Here is a 17,066-nt window from a genome sequence, read left to right as displayed (position 1 = left end):
GAGGGCAAAGAGGCTTCACCAGACCTTTGGAAATCTCATACTTGTATTTATTTTGTTATAAATTGAAGTTTCAAATGTTTCAAATTTAAATTGTGATTGTTATCATGTTTGCCACAGCCATGGCTAATTAGACTTCCGGGCGCAGCTCTCTGTGAGACTACAGCCACTCAAAGGGCGCAAAGTTGCAAGGGGTCACTGTGCACAGCTCGATGAGCAAGATGTTGATCAATCAATCCCCCCAAAAAAGAACAAAACTAAATAGGATTCTTCAAAGAAGTGTTTTTTTTTTTTTTTTTTTAAGAAATGCAGGTTAGGGTCAAGGTGTAACTCAATACAGTAAAAGTCAACATGCTCATAATACACACTTTTACAAAAACAATGGTGAGACCACATAATGGGAACAAGCTTCCCGTGACTGTACAAGGATAAACTATAAAGATTGTACATGAATGGAAAAGGGCAGAACCTATTTTGATATACTTCATTTGTAAATGTGCATTACATGTTCAATTCACTGATGGTATGTGAGGCCATCTCTCTGGACCTCTATTTTGGTGGTGTGAAGAGGATCTTTTTTTTTTTTTTACCAATTCTTCCATCATTTCAACTGTAGCAGCACCTGTAAAATAAAAATAAAAAATCAATAAAAAGTTCTCAACTGTCAAGCCTTACTTAGGCTGGATTCACATTGCATTATTCCGTATACAAGTTTGCATAAATTTTAAATTGATAAACCTCATTCATTACCTGTGCCCCTTCTCTATCCATTTCTTGGCTATAGTTAGGGAACACCAAGGTAGTGGGAGTTGCCCTCGGGGTGGGGCCTGTAGCTGACCAAACATGATAACAAGAATCGTTAGCTTGCAACCATCGACCATTTAGGGCAGGAGTGGATTACAACCCCTGTCGAGAAGGAAGCCAATCACATGTGTTGCAGATTGCCTGCCCAGTCAGTTGAGGACAGTACTTGGATGCAAGCGCGGCTGAAGGAAAGCAGTGAGGATGAAAGAAAGCTTTGGAATCCTGTTAGCTTTTGTAATGAATTGAAATATCATGTGCAAATTCTGCTTGTTATCATGTTTGTTCAGGTAGAGGCTCCACTCAAGCTTGAAGTGTGATGGCCGTTAATCCGAGAGCGACTTTGGCCGTGACAACAGACAAAGAACGGAATTGGGAAGGATATTTAATTACTGTAGGTTTAATAACTTAAGATTTAAGTAAATATGTGTACTGCAATAATCTTTGTATCAAAAATCTAAAGTATAATACTTTTCACTTTTAAAAAACTCTGTTACCCGCATACACAGGCATGAAAATTCTTGGGGGGTGGGAGAGGAGTCCTACTTTGCGGATTTCAGTTTTCTCGGGGGTGTTTAGTGTTGCAGTGGTTAGCACATCCTCCTCAGTTCAGGGAATTGAGTTAGAATCCACTTCCGCCTTTGTCTTTTTTTTTCCTTTTTACATTTACTAAGTTTGGATTTTTAGGGAACATGCCTTTTTTATTTTTTACAAAAAATAACGTGGATAACTGCTACGCTTTCAAGCTTGCTATAATTTCTATAGCTTTTATAGTATAAAATAAGATGAAGCAAAAAAAAAGGTAAAGCAAGATACATTATTATTTCAAAGGAAAATGCAGTACCAAAATATATAATATGTATAAAAAATGTTGCCCAAATGAAAAATGAGTATTTTCAGTACATTTATGACAAAAAAGTGAGCAAATGAGCAGGTAAATGGTATGTGCCAGTTTGTTCATCTCTGAGCATATCTGAAGAATAATCATCCGCACTTGTAACATTATTTAGTATAGAAATCACTTTAATTCATTTACTGTATTGTTAGAAATGTGTGTGAATTCATTTAGAGTTTGCATTAATTGTATTTTATTTTGTTTGCTCTATTTTATCTTGGACATGCTTTTTTTTATTATTATTATTTTTAGTCGTGTTGATTACAGACTCCTTGCTTTATGTTTTGTACACATATTTGTTCCTGGTCTCTTGGACTAACACAGTCCCTCCATGTAGAGCATGAGGACCATTACAGTCAATCCCATAGTCTTGGTAAACCTGAAAGGACGAGGAATATGATCAATTTTGAATTTATAACCGGTGACATGAGGTATTTAGCAGTGATGGGAAAAGAAGGCTTTAAGATGCTTCATGACCCAGTTGTATTTTTTTTTTTTTACTCCTCCTGAAGGAATCTAGAAAAAGCTTCTTGCCTTAACCTAGTTCCTAGCGTGTTCGTTTTTGTTGAAAGATCGCCCATACCACAACATAGTGAAACAATTGATTTAATTCAGACAGAGTGGGAAAGTACACGAGGCCTCGGGCCAGTCCTGCCACAGGCCGGAGCAGAAAATGGCAACGTTTCACCTTCAACATTCAGCTCTTTTACCCTTTTGGGGCATCTAGTCCCACTGTGGAATGCAAGTGTGTGTGTGTGTGTGTGTGTGTGTGTGTGTGTGTGTGTGTGTGCGTGCACGTGCGTGTCAGTGTGTGCGTGCGTGGGGGTCTGTTTGTGTGGGGATAGTGTCTTCAAAAGTCTTTGTTCTGCCGGCCATTCTTTGAAGCGGGAGGAAGTCTGAGCACCATAAACTCTGACTGATATCTTCTCTTGAAGGCCACACCTAGCCTTTTGCTCCTGGTGGAATGTTGTGTCGGGGGATGCCATCTGTTCCTTTTGGAGGTGCCGACTTGTCTTTATTTCTCCTGGGCCAAGACTATATCTGCTTTATACTGACATCACGTTGTCTCAATCTTTATTAGAATAACACAGTTCCATGTACACCAATTGACCTCTAATTATTAGAGGTCACACATCAAAAGGATATATCCACATGGCAACAGTGCCATAGCCAGGAGGATAGCCGCCTCCACATGAATTGGGTCAGGATCCAGCGACACAAGATGTAATTGCCCAATCGGGTCTTTGTCCCCGAAAGCCACGTGCATGATCCTGAGAACAAACGGCTGAAGCAAGAGACAATACAAAAACCACCCTGCGAGTGCTCACCCAAAACCCATCAAAACGGTGGTTCCCAAAATGACAACAAAGCCCCTCCATCTGCCCAAAACGATGACATGATAGAATGGAAGAGGTCGTTGTCCACCCTGGACATAGTTTTCAACTTAATAGACATTGCTTACACAAGAGGCTAAATTTGGTCATGATGAAGATTGATCAACTTTGGTCAACATTAATGAAATGGCCAAAACAGCGTTTTGAGCCTGAGTGAAGCACATTTTGAACCTTTTTAAAAAATATCATTGTACAATGAAATTTCTGCTTGGGTATGATTTAGAAGCAAGAATTAAGAGGACAACATTCATCATTTCTGCTGAAAAATGCTTAATTTAAGGATAATATTCAACATTAATGAAATGGCCAAAACAGCTTTTTGAGCCCGAGTGGAGCACATTTTGAACTTTTTTAAAAAACATCATTGTACAATGAAATTTCTGCTTGGGTATGCTTTAGAAGCAAGAATTAAGAGGACAACATTCATCATTTCTGCTGAAAAATGCTTAATTTAAGGATAATAGTCAACATTAATGAAATGGCCAAAACAGCATTTTGAGCCCGGGTGGAGCACATTTTGAACCTTTTTAAAAAACATCATTGTACAATGAAATTTCTGCTTGGGTATGCTTTAGAAGCAAGAAATGAGAGGACAACATTCATCATTTCTGCTGAAAAATGCTTAATATAAGATATATAGTCAACATTAATGAAATGGCCAAAACAGCGATTTCAGCCCGAGTGTAGCACATTTTAACCCTTTTTAAAAAAACATTGTACAATGAATTTTTTGCTTGGGTATGCTTTAGAAGCAAGAATTAAGAGGACAACATTCATCATTTATGCTGAAAAATGCTTAATTTAAGATTTACAGTCAACATTAATGAAATGGCCAAAACAGCGTTTTGAGCCTAAGTGGAGCACATTTTAACCCTTTTTAGAAAAAACGTAATTGTACAATGAATTTTCTGCTTGGGTATGCTTTAGAAGCAAGAATTAAGATGACAACAGTCATCATTTCTGCTGAAAAATGCTTAATATAAGATTTATAGTCAACATTAACGAAATTTCCAAAACAGTGTTTTGAGCCCGAGTGGAGCACATTTGGAACTTTTTTAAGAAACATCATTGTACAATGAAATTTCTGCTTGCTAATAATTTAGAAGCAAGAATTAAGAGGACAACATTCATCATTTCTGCTGAAAAATGCTTAATTTAAGATTTTTAGTCAACATTAATGAAATGGCCAAAACAGCGATTTCAGCCCGAGTTGAGCACATTTGAACCCTTTTTAAAAAGACATCATTGTACAATGAAATTTCTGCTTGGGTATGCTTTAGAATTAAGAATTAAGATTACAACAGTCATCATTTCTGCTTAAAAATGCCTAATTTACAATTTACAGTCAACATTAATGAAATGGCCAAAACAGCGTTTTGAGCCGGAGTGGAGCACACTTTAACCCTTTTTAAAAAAACATCATTGCACATTGAATATTCTGCTTGGGTAAGGTTTAGAAACATGAATTAAGAGGACAACATTAATCATTTCTGCGGAAAAATGCTTAATTTAAGGATAATAGTCAACATTAATGAAATGGCCAAAACAGCCCGAATGGAGCACATTTTAACCTTTTTTAGAAAAAACGTCATTGTACAATGAATTTTCTGCTTGGGTATGCTTTAGAAGCAAGAATTAAGAGGACAAAATTCATCATTTCTGCTGAAAAATGCTTAATTTAAGATTTTTAGTCAACATTAATGAAATGGCCAAAACAGTGTTTCGAGCCCGAGTGGAGCACATTTTGAACCTTTTTAAAAAAAAAATCATTGTACAATGAAATTTTTGCTTGGGTATGCTTTAGAAGCAAGAATTAAGAGGACAACAATCATTTCTGCTGAAAAATGCTTAATTTAAGATTTATAGTCAACATTAATGAAATGGCCAAAACAGCGTTTTGAGCCCGAGTGGAGCACATTTTGAACCTTTTTAAAAAAACATCATTGTACAATGAAATTTCTGCTTGTGTATGCTTTAGAAGCAAGAATTAAAAGGACAACAGTCATCATTTCTGCTGAAAAATGCTTAATTGAAGATTTATAGTCAACATTAATGAAATGGCCAAAACAGCGTTTTGAGCCCGAGTGGAGCACATTCTGTACCTTTTTAAAAAACATCATTGTACAATGAAATTTCTGCTTGTGTATGCTTTAGAAGCAAGAATTAAGAGGACAACAGTCATCATTTCTGATGAAAAATGCTTAATTTAAGATTTATAGTCAAAATTAATGAAATGGCCAAAACAGCGATTTCAGCCCGAGTGGAGCACATTTTGAACCTTTTTAAAAAAAACATCATTGTACAATGAAATTTCTGCTTGTGTAATCTTTAGAAGCAAGAATTAAGAGGACAACATTCATCATTTCTGCTGAAAATGCTTAATCTGAGGTTTATAGTCAACATTAATGAAATGGCCAAAACAGCGTTTCGAGCCCGAGTTGAGCACATTTTGAACCTTTTTAAAAAACTTCATTGTACAATGAAACTTCTGCTTGGGTATGCTTTAGAAGCAGAAATTAAGAGGACAACATTCATCATTTCTGCTGAAAAATGCTTGATTTTAGATTTATAGTCAACATTAATGAAATGGCCAAAACAGCGTTTTCAGCACGAGTGGAGAACATTTTGAACCTTTTTAAAAAATATCATTGTACAATGAAATTCCTGCTTGTGTATGCTTTAGAAGCAAGAATTAAGAGGACAACAGTCATCATTTCTGCTGAAAAATGCTTAATTTAAGGTTTATAGTCAACATTAATGAAATGGCCAAAACAGCGTTTTGAGCCCCAAGTGGAGCACATTTTGACCGTTTTTGGCAAACATCATTCTAAAAATACATTTCAGCTTTACTATGCTTTAGAAGCAAGAACTATTTGGATAACAGTCATCAGTTCTGCTGAAATATGTTTAGTTCATGTTTTACAGTCATCTTTAATGAAACGGCCAAAACAGCCTGAGTGGAACACATGTTAACCATATTTGGCAGACATCATTTACAGTGAAATTTCTGCTTGGTTGTGCTTTAGAAGCAAAGAATATCTATGATAACATTCATCATTTCTGCTGAAATTTGTTTAGTTTATGTTTTACAGTCAACGTTAATGAAATGGCCAAAACAGCATTTTGAGCCCGGGTGGAGCACATTTTGAACCTTTTTAAAAAACATCATTGTACAATGAAATTTCTGCTTGGGTATGCTTTAGAAGCAAGAAATGAGAGGACAACATTCATCATTTCTGCTGAAAAATGCTTAATATAAGATATATAGTCAACATTAATGAAATGGCCAAAACAGCGATTTCAGCCCGAGTGTAGCACATTTTAACCCTTTTTAAAAAAACATTGTACAATGAATTTTTTGCTTGGGTATGCTTTAGAAGCAAGAATTAAGAGGACAACATTCATCATTTATGCTGAAAAATGCTTAATTTAAGATTTACAGTCAACATTAATGAAATGGCCAAAACAGCGTTTTGAGCCTAAGTGGAGCACATTTTAACCCTTTTTAGAAAAAACGTAATTGTACAATGAATTTTCTGCTTGGGTATGCTTTAGAAGCAAGAATTAAGATGACAACAGTCATCATTTCTGCTGAAAAATGCTTAATATAAGATTTATAGTCAACATTAACGAAATTTCCAAAACAGTGTTTTGAGCCCGAGTGGAGCACATTTGGAACTTTTTTAAGAAACATCATTGTACAATGAAATTTCTGCTTGCTAATAATTTAGAAGCAAGAATTAAGAGGACAACATTCATCATTTCTGCTGAAAAATGCTTAATTTAAGATTTTTAGTCAACATTAATGAAATGGCCAAAACAGCGATTTCAGCCCGAGTTGAGCACATTTGAACCCTTTTTAAAAAGACATCATTGTACAATGAAATTTCTGCTTGGGTATGCTTTAGAATTAAGAATTAAGATTACAACAGTCATCATTTCTGCTTAAAAATGCCTAATTTACAATTTACAGTCAACATTAATGAAATGGCCAAAACAGCGTTTTGAGCCGGAGTGGAGCACACTTTAACCCTTTTTAAAAAAACATCATTGCACATTGAATATTCTGCTTGGGTAAGGTTTAGAAACATGAATTAAGAGGACAACATTAATCATTTCTGCGGAAAAATGCTTAATTTAAGGATAATAGTCAACATTAATGAAATGGCCAAAACAGCCCGAATGGAGCACATTTTAACCTTTTTTAGAAAAAACGTCATTGTACAATGAATTTTCTGCTTGGGTATGCTTTAGAAGCAAGAATTAAGAGGACAAAATTCATCATTTCTGCTGAAAAATGCTTAATTTAAGATTTTTAGTCAACATTAATGAAATGGCCAAAACAGTGTTTCGAGCCCGAGTGGAGCACATTTTGAACCTTTTTAAAAAAAAAATCATTGTACAATGAAATTTTTGCTTGGGTATGCTTTAGAAGCAAGAATTAAGAGGACAACAATCATTTCTGCTGAAAAATGCTTAATTTAAGATTTATAGTCAACATTAATGAAATGGCCAAAACAGCGTTTTGAGCCCGAGTGGAGCACATTTTGAACCTTTTTAAAAAAACATCATTGTACAATGAAATTTCTGCTTGTGTATGCTTTAGAAGCAAGAATTAAAAGGACAACAGTCATCATTTCTGCTGAAAAATGCTTAATTGAAGATTTATAGTCAACATTAATGAAATGGCCAAAACAGCGTTTTGAGCCCGAGTGGAGCACATTCTGTACCTTTTTAAAAAACATCATTGTACAATGAAATTTCTGCTTGTGTATGCTTTAGAAGCAAGAATTAAGAGGACAACAGTCATCATTTCTGATGAAAAATGCTTAATTTAAGATTTATAGTCAAAATTAATGAAATGGCCAAAACAGCGATTTCAGCCCGAGTGGAGCACATTTTGAACCTTTTTAAAAAAAACATCATTGTACAATGAAATTTCTGCTTGTGTAATCTTTAGAAGCAAGAATTAAGAGGACAACATTCATCATTTCTGCTGAAAATGCTTAATCTGAGGTTTATAGTCAACATTAATGAAATGGCCAAAACAGCGTTTCGAGCCCGAGTTGAGCACATTTTGAACCTTTTTAAAAAACTTCATTGTACAATGAAACTTCTGCTTGGGTATGCTTTAGAAGCAGAAATTAAGAGGACAACATTCATCATTTCTGCTGAAAAATGCTTGATTTTAGATTTATAGTCAACATTAATGAAATGGCCAAAACAGCGTTTTCAGCACGAGTGGAGAACATTTTGAACCTTTTTAAAAAATATCATTGTACAATGAAATTCCTGCTTGTGTATGCTTTAGAAGCAAGAATTAAGAGGACAACAGTCATCATTTCTGCTGAAAAATGCTTAATTTAAGGTTTATAGTCAACATTAATGAAATGGCCAAAACAGCGTTTTGAGCCCCAAGTGGAGCACATTTTGACCGTTTTTGGCAAACATCATTCTAAAAATACATTTCAGCTTTACTATGCTTTAGAAGCAAGAACTATTTGGATAACAGTCATCAGTTCTGCTGAAATATGTTTAGTTCATGTTTTACAGTCATCTTTAATGAAACGGCCAAAACAGCCTGAGTGGAACACATGTTAACCATATTTGGCAGACATCATTTACAGTGAAATTTCTGCTTGGTTGTGCTTTAGAAGCAAAGAATATCTATGATAACATTCATCATTTCTGCTGAAATTTGTTTAGTTTATGTTTTACAGTCAACGTTAATGAAATGGCCAAAACAGCATTTTGAGCCCGGGTGGAGCACATTTTGAACCTTTTTAAAAAACATCATTGTACAATGAAATTTCTGCTTGGGTATGCTTTAGAAGCAAGAAATGAGAGGACAACATTCATCATTTCTGCTGAAAAATGCTTAATATAAGATATATAGTCAACATTAATGAAATGGCCAAAACAGCGATTTCAGCCCGAGTGTAGCACATTTTAACCCTTTTTAAAAAAACATTGTACAATGAATTTTTTGCTTGGGTATGCTTTAGAAGCAAGAATTAAGAGGACAACATTCATCATTTATGCTGAAAAATGCTTAATTTAAGATTTACAGTCAACATTAATGAAATGGCCAAAACAGCGTTTTGAGCCTAAGTGGAGCACATTTTAACCCTTTTTAGAAAAAACGTAATTGTACAATGAATTTTCTGCTTGGGTATGCTTTAGAAGCAAGAATTAAGATGACAACAGTCATCATTTCTGCTGAAAAATGCTTAATATAAGATTTATAGTCAACATTAACGAAATTTCCAAAACAGTGTTTTGAGCCCGAGTGGAGCACATTTGGAACTTTTTTAAGAAACATCATTGTACAATGAAATTTCTGCTTGCTAATAATTTAGAAGCAAGAATTAAGAGGACAACATTCATCATTTCTGCTGAAAAATGCTTAATTTAAGATTTTTAGTCAACATTAATGAAATGGCCAAAACAGCGATTTCAGCCCGAGTTGAGCACATTTGAACCCTTTTTAAAAAGACATCATTGTACAATGAAATTTCTGCTTGGGTATGCTTTAGAATTAAGAATTAAGATTACAACAGTCATCATTTCTGCTTAAAAATGCCTAATTTACAATTTACAGTCAACATTAATGAAATGGCCAAAACAGCGTTTTGAGCCGGAGTGGAGCACACTTTAACCCTTTTTAAAAAAACATCATTGCACATTGAATATTCTGCTTGGGTAAGGTTTAGAAACATGAATTAAGAGGACAACATTAATCATTTCTGCGGAAAAATGCTTAATTTAAGGATAATAGTCAACATTAATGAAATGGCCAAAACAGCCCGAATGGAGCACATTTTAACCTTTTTTAGAAAAAACGTCATTGTACAATGAATTTTCTGCTTGGGTATGCTTTAGAAGCAAGAATTAAGAGGACAAAATTCATCATTTCTGCTGAAAAATGCTTAATTTAAGATTTTTAGTCAACATTAATGAAATGGCCAAAACAGTGTTTCGAGCCCGAGTGGAGCACATTTTGAACCTTTTTAAAAAAAAAATCATTGTACAATGAAATTTTTGCTTGGGTATGCTTTAGAAGCAAGAATTAAGAGGACAACAATCATTTCTGCTGAAAAATGCTTAATTTAAGATTTATAGTCAACATTAATGAAATGGCCAAAACAGCGTTTTGAGCCCGAGTGGAGCACATTTTGAACCTTTTTAAAAAAACATCATTGTACAATGAAATTTCTGCTTGTGTATGCTTTAGAAGCAAGAATTAAAAGGACAACAGTCATCATTTCTGCTGAAAAATGCTTAATTGAAGATTTATAGTCAACATTAATGAAATGGCCAAAACAGCGTTTTGAGCCCGAGTGGAGCACATTCTGTACCTTTTTAAAAAACATCATTGTACAATGAAATTTCTGCTTGTGTATGCTTTAGAAGCAAGAATTAAGAGGACAACAGTCATCATTTCTGATGAAAAATGCTTAATTTAAGATTTATAGTCAAAATTAATGAAATGGCCAAAACAGCGATTTCAGCCCGAGTGGAGCACATTTTGAACCTTTTTAAAAAAAACATCATTGTACAATGAAATTTCTGCTTGTGTAATCTTTAGAAGCAAGAATTAAGAGGACAACATTCATCATTTCTGCTGAAAATGCTTAATCTGAGGTTTATAGTCAACATTAATGAAATGGCCAAAACAGCGTTTCGAGCCCGAGTTGAGCACATTTTGAACCTTTTTAAAAAACTTCATTGTACAATGAAACTTCTGCTTGGGTATGCTTTAGAAGCAGAAATTAAGAGGACAACATTCATCATTTCTGCTGAAAAATGCTTGATTTTAGATTTATAGTCAACATTAATGAAATGGCCAAAACAGCGTTTTCAGCACGAGTGGAGAACATTTTGAACCTTTTTAAAAAATATCATTGTACAATGAAATTCCTGCTTGTGTATGCTTTAGAAGCAAGAATTAAGAGGACAACAGTCATCATTTCTGCTGAAAAATGCTTAATTTAAGGTTTATAGTCAACATTAATGAAATGGCCAAAACAGCGTTTTGAGCCCCAAGTGGAGCACATTTTGACCGTTTTTGGCAAACATCATTCTAAAAATACATTTCAGCTTTACTATGCTTTAGAAGCAAGAACTATTTGGATAACAGTCATCAGTTCTGCTGAAATATGTTTAGTTCATGTTTTACAGTCATCTTTAATGAAACGGCCAAAACAGCCTGAGTGGAACACATGTTAACCATATTTGGCAGACATCATTTACAGTGAAATTTCTGCTTGGTTGTGCTTTAGAAGCAAAGAATATCTATGATAACATTCATCATTTCTGCTGAAATTTGTTTAGTTTATGTTTTACAGTCAACGTTAATGAAATGGCCAAAACAGCAATTTTCAGCCCGAGTGGAGCACATTTTGACCCTATTTGGCAGACATCATTCTACAATGAAATTTATGCTTGGTTGTGCTTTTGAACAGAGTGTCAAACTCATTCCTATTGAGGACCACGTTGCAGTTACAGTTTCTGTCAGATGACTGTGATAAAATACATTTTGGGTGTATTTGTCACATTTCTGACTAGTTTTGAAATCAGAGAGAGGGTGAGGGGAAAAGTACTTGCTTTTTCCCCCAAACCATTTCAAATTGACTTACAAATGTGATATTTTGACCGGAAACTTTAATTGGAATGGGCGTTTCGCGGGCCGTGTGAAATGATGTGGTGGGCCGGATCTCGCCCCCGGACCTTAAGTTTGACACCTGTGCTTTAGAAGCAAGAATATTTAGGACAACATTAATCATTTCTGCTGAAATATGTTTCGTTTTTGTTTTACAGCCAATGTTAATGAAATGGCCAAAACAGCGTTTTCAGCCCGAGTGGAGCACATTTTGAACCTTTTGGCAAACATCATTCTACAAGGAAATTTCTGCTTGGTTATGCTTTAGAAGCAAGAATATTTAGGATAACATTAATCATTTCTGTTGAAATATGTTTAGTTTTAGTTTTACAGTCAATGTTAATGAAATTACCAAAACAGCGTTTTCAGCCCGAGTGGAGCTTATTTTGACCCTTTTTGGCAAACATCATTCTACAACTAGAATATGTGCAATTCCTGAAAAAATTGCGTGCGAAGGTGAAACAGCTGAAGGGAGAGGTGTTGAATGCTGGAGTTATGTTGAATGCTTAAGTCCTTGAACCTATGTGAAATAAACAAAGTTGGAATTGTTTTAAATAGGCCTAATTATGGAGAAGATACAAAAAAAAAATATAGGAATTGTGGGAAAATTTTGAATCGTGGGAAGAGGAAAATGGAATTCATGGAACAGCGGGCTTCGGGGAAATCGATTAAAGTTGGAACGTTTTGAATAAGTCAAATAATGTAGAAGATACAAGGAAAATACTGAAAATGATGAATAGTTTTTTTTCACACTATTTTTTTCATAATATTTTCAGTAACATCTCAATTTTCTGGTTCATAGTTACCATCTTACTAGTAAAATAAAAATTCTGGATGGAGCCCTGTTTTGTGTTTGTGTGTGCGCATGTGCGTGTGTGTATTCTTTTGTCACTTACATGGATGAATTGTCCATCCACGGTCACCATCCCCTCATGCAGCTTTTGTTTCATGACGGATAGCTTTGATGGCACAGATGAGGCATAGAGGAGCTCTCTCTGGCTGGGGCCTCCTTTTCCTCTGGTAATTGCAGTTGGGGCCCGACATCAATTTTGTGGCCCTTCTACTTATTGACAAACACGAAACTGCTGCCCTCTTTTTGACTTTGGATGCAGTTTTTATCTTGAGTCATGTGTTCTGCGACCACCTTAGCGATGAACAATGTTGTACCCATTCTGAAAGGGAAAAGCAAAAACTATTGACGTTGTTTTTTTTTGTATTTGATTTATGTCAAAACTCATTTTGGCTCTGGGGCCGGATCTACACCTTCTGTTCTCAGGTGGGCCAGATCAGTAAAAAAAAGTCAACTCTAACTTTGTTTCCCAGAACTATGTTTTATCATTCAGCCTACATTTGTAGCCTATCCTACATATTGTAATCACAGATGACAAGAGATCTGTTCTAAGCAAAACACATATACTCACAAACAATTGCATTAGAAAAAAATATATACTGTATGTATTTTTGTTTGGTGTTGAATGTGTTAACAACAGCTTTATTTTAGCAGTTGACTAAATGCAGTTTTACTCCTGAACCAACTCACCACACTAACAAACTGAAGTGGAAGCTATGATTTTTTTTTTTTTTTTTGCTTTTATTGTCATACTGCTTTGAAACAAAAAAAAAAAAACAAAAAATGTTATAGCAGCGCATGGCCAATAGGATTAGGTTAAATCATATTAATATTAATCGTCTTTAGCATGAAACCAGATCAATTTTAGTTTTTATCAAATTTGATAAAACGTGAGGGATTTTTTTCACATTTACTGCTCTCTAGCGGCCAAGGGGAACATTTGTTTGGTATTTCTTTTAAAAATCAAAACTTTTGGTGGTGCGCATGTGTGTATATTTGTATGTATGTAATTTGTGAAAAATATAAATATTGCATTTGACACACCATAAAATACATAAAATATAGAAACATCTCAAAATAATGAATATTTTTTTCATATTTTTGTAAATTACTTTGAATAACCACTTAAATTTCTTATTAGCAGATACCATGCTCCTAATAAAATAAATATTCTGGATGGAGCCCTGTTGTGAGTGTGTGTGTATACGATTGTGATTCAACAAACTTACATGGATGAATTGTCCATCCACAGTCACCGTACCCTCAGGCAGCTGTTGTTTTACGTGGGCTGGTGTTGATGGCACAGATGAGGCACAGAGCAGCTCTCTGGTTTGGGCCTCCTTTTCCTCTAGTAATTGTAGTTGAGGCCCGACATTAATTTTTGTGGCCCTTCTGCTCATTGACAAACACGAAATCGATGCTCTCTGTGTCTTTGGACACAAGGTAAGGACACAGGTTCTGCCTTGACACTTATGTGTTCTGCAACCACCTCAGCAATGAGCAATGCTTCTGCCATTCTGAAAGAGAAAGCCAAAAACAGGTTTTTGATTTGATATATTCTAATTATTTCAAGAGAGTCGCTGAAACTGCATAAAGTACAAAAACAAAAACGACATGGCTCTCAGTTTACACTAGCATTAGCATCTTAGCTTTGTCGTTCTTTTAGTCAGTGCAGAATAGATAAATACTTCGATCGCCCTTTTAAGAGATTAACATTGGGCAAGGGTCGCCAGCCGGGCTCTCACCAGACATCGCCTTTATTCTGTGACGTATTATGAACAGTCAGTCTCGTAATTCTTTTTAAATATAATTGATTTACATCTGGACAGGTAACGTTGCCACATCAAATCCGCTCTTGCATCTGCAAGGTGCACCATGCAGTCCTCCATGAAATGAGGACGATGACAAACATCTGCTGGTTGCCTGGCCGTGTGCTTCAAATGTTCACAGGTGCGACTACTTCAGTAAAGAAAATGAAATAAATAAAAAAGACAGTATTTACTAGGCCGATTTAGTGCTAAATTTCTTCTCCACAACTCCAACGCAAAACGGAAAGTAAAAGTAGGAAGCCATAGTGTGTTGTTGCCGCTCACTCATTACAAAGTAAAAAATGAGCATAAAAAAATGAAATTTATGCCAACAGGCTGGATTATTAACATTAGAAAGAAAAAAAAGAAACAATGTAAAAAACTATTCTGTATAGAGCCTCATGACTTTCCCCTCAGTGCTCAACAAAAGTGTGAGGCGTAGGCCACCGGCAGGTATAAGCTCATCAAATGTGGCTTCCCACACGGCCAGGGGGATGGTGACTGGGTTCCCGGAGTCCTCCACCACCTCCACTGTGTCCACCAAGTAATCAACACCAATGATGGTGATGTTTTTGCTTGACTCGCAGATATATTGAGTGGAATGATAAAACGAAGTGTCACAATGGATGGAATTCAAAACAAAAGTACTGGTTGTTTACGCGTGATGGTCATCATTATACTAAGCTTTCAGTTTTTAACAGAAAATCTTATCATTTTGCATTAATGAAAGAGGACTAGAGAACTCATATAGTAATTACCATTAAAAACCAGAATTCACAGGATTTGTGCAATTTTGAGTTCAACCATAGCTGAGTATTATACAGTGTCTAATTCATTCCATTTATTCCAATTAGAATAGATATGAATGACTCATAGTTATGAAAATGCTTCATATTAACACTTCAATTGGAATTAACAGGCCAAGCCTAAGTTGACTTTCATTTGGATTCAAGGTGTGTTGTATTCATTTTATTCATCCAAACACACATGTCACGTGTATGGTTCAATCAGAATAGCCAAGCTGCGTCAATGGTTCTGTCTTGACTGAAATGTGTTGTGAGATTGTAGTTCACATGCTATAAATGGCAGCATCTTACCAAGAGCGCAACTGAGACAGAAGTACTTTGAGTACTGCTATTTGTTTTTGTCTTGATGTTGCTTGATAAGTATTAAAATACCTTGAACACAGGCAATTTTTGTGTACCCCTGACATAGAAGCAATTAATTACATCTACTTTGGTGTACTGCGTTGTGTGCATGGTGACACCGTAGTCATTGCCTCGTACACTCAAATGGGTGAAGCGATAGTTGATCCCTGTCACAATTGTGACTCGGGCAGGTTGATTGTGAACCCCGGGACACACAGGAGACAGCATGGAGTAGAGACAACGCTTTATTAACACAAAAAGCACGCACCGCGTGGGTTTCTAACAAAATGACTTCAAAGTACAACAAAAAGATGATAAGGGGATTTAAAGTACAACTAAAAGAGACTATGCAAAAGAGCAAGTAACTTACTAAGACTTGGGGAGCAAAACCAGCAGGAGGGCGTCACCGAAAATACAAAGTAACAAAGTAAAGTGCTGACCAACTGGCAGACTGGAGGTAAGGAGGAAAAGTAGCCAATAAAACACTAGGTCAAAGGCTCTAGGAATCGAGGGAACGAGGAACAAGAAACGAGGAACTGGCATGTGCACGAGAGGGCTACAGATGCAATAATCCAGCGACGCCCTCCAGCTCTGACCGCACCTAAATAGCCTCCTGATTGGAATGAGGAGCAGGTGTGCGGCCAGTGGTTCTGCTCTCCAATCTGCAAACAGGACAGCACATTAGGGACGCAGGATGTGACAATCCCCACAGAAACATTATTGAGGGTGGCCTCCCTCCAGAGGGTGATCTTCACGGATGCTTCATTCTGTAGTGGTTTAAAAATGCTCTGTATGTGTTGTTGAAGTTCGACAACTGAAAATTACAAACTGTGTACTTACTTTTTGAATTGTGATTATGCGCATGGGCGCATCCCGGGCGCCCCTCTGCCTCACCATCCGCATTGACTGCATCTTAAGTGGACCAAGATAAACATAAAAGTCAAAGGCATAATTATGTGTCCGTGCATGCGTGTGCCTGGAATGTGTGTGTGTAAACAACCATGAAACTGAAAGGGAAGAAAAAAGTCATTTGGGTGTCCTTGTAAGGAACAGTTCATTGCAATATTTGTGTTAACCTGCACGTAATTGTATTTCAAATGCATTCATGTCCTTCTAGGGCAACTTCTCGACAAACCAAAGTAAAGAGTTTTAGTCAATCACATTGTGAACGTAAAACAAACAAGTTGACACTTGATGAAAAATGAAAAGTATTCCAAATACAGTATTGCAAGAGAAAGCAAGTAATCGTGTTAGAACACAAAAAATGATTGTAATACAAATGATGGAAATAGAATAATAGAAAAATAATGTAATGAATGAATGATTTTTTGTCACACGTTATCTTTGATGAGTGTATGTACAAGCATGTGTGTGGCAGTGCGTATAGGTGCATATGTGACCTAATAAACTTATATGAGTTACTTGGCCTCCAAGGGAAACCATCCCCTCAGGCGCCTGATTTTTGATTGCCTGAGGAGATGATGGTGGCGATGGGGGGCACAAGAATAGCT

This window comes from Hippichthys cyanospilos, chromosome 12 (assembly GCF_059441005.1).
Source record: "Hippichthys cyanospilos isolate Australia breed blue-spotted pipefish chromosome 12, RoL_Hcya_1.0, whole genome shotgun sequence".
Classification (NCBI taxonomy): Eukaryota; Metazoa; Chordata; class Actinopteri; order Syngnathiformes; family Syngnathidae; genus Hippichthys; species Hippichthys cyanospilos.
Note: the sequence above shows the minus strand (reverse complement) of the source record.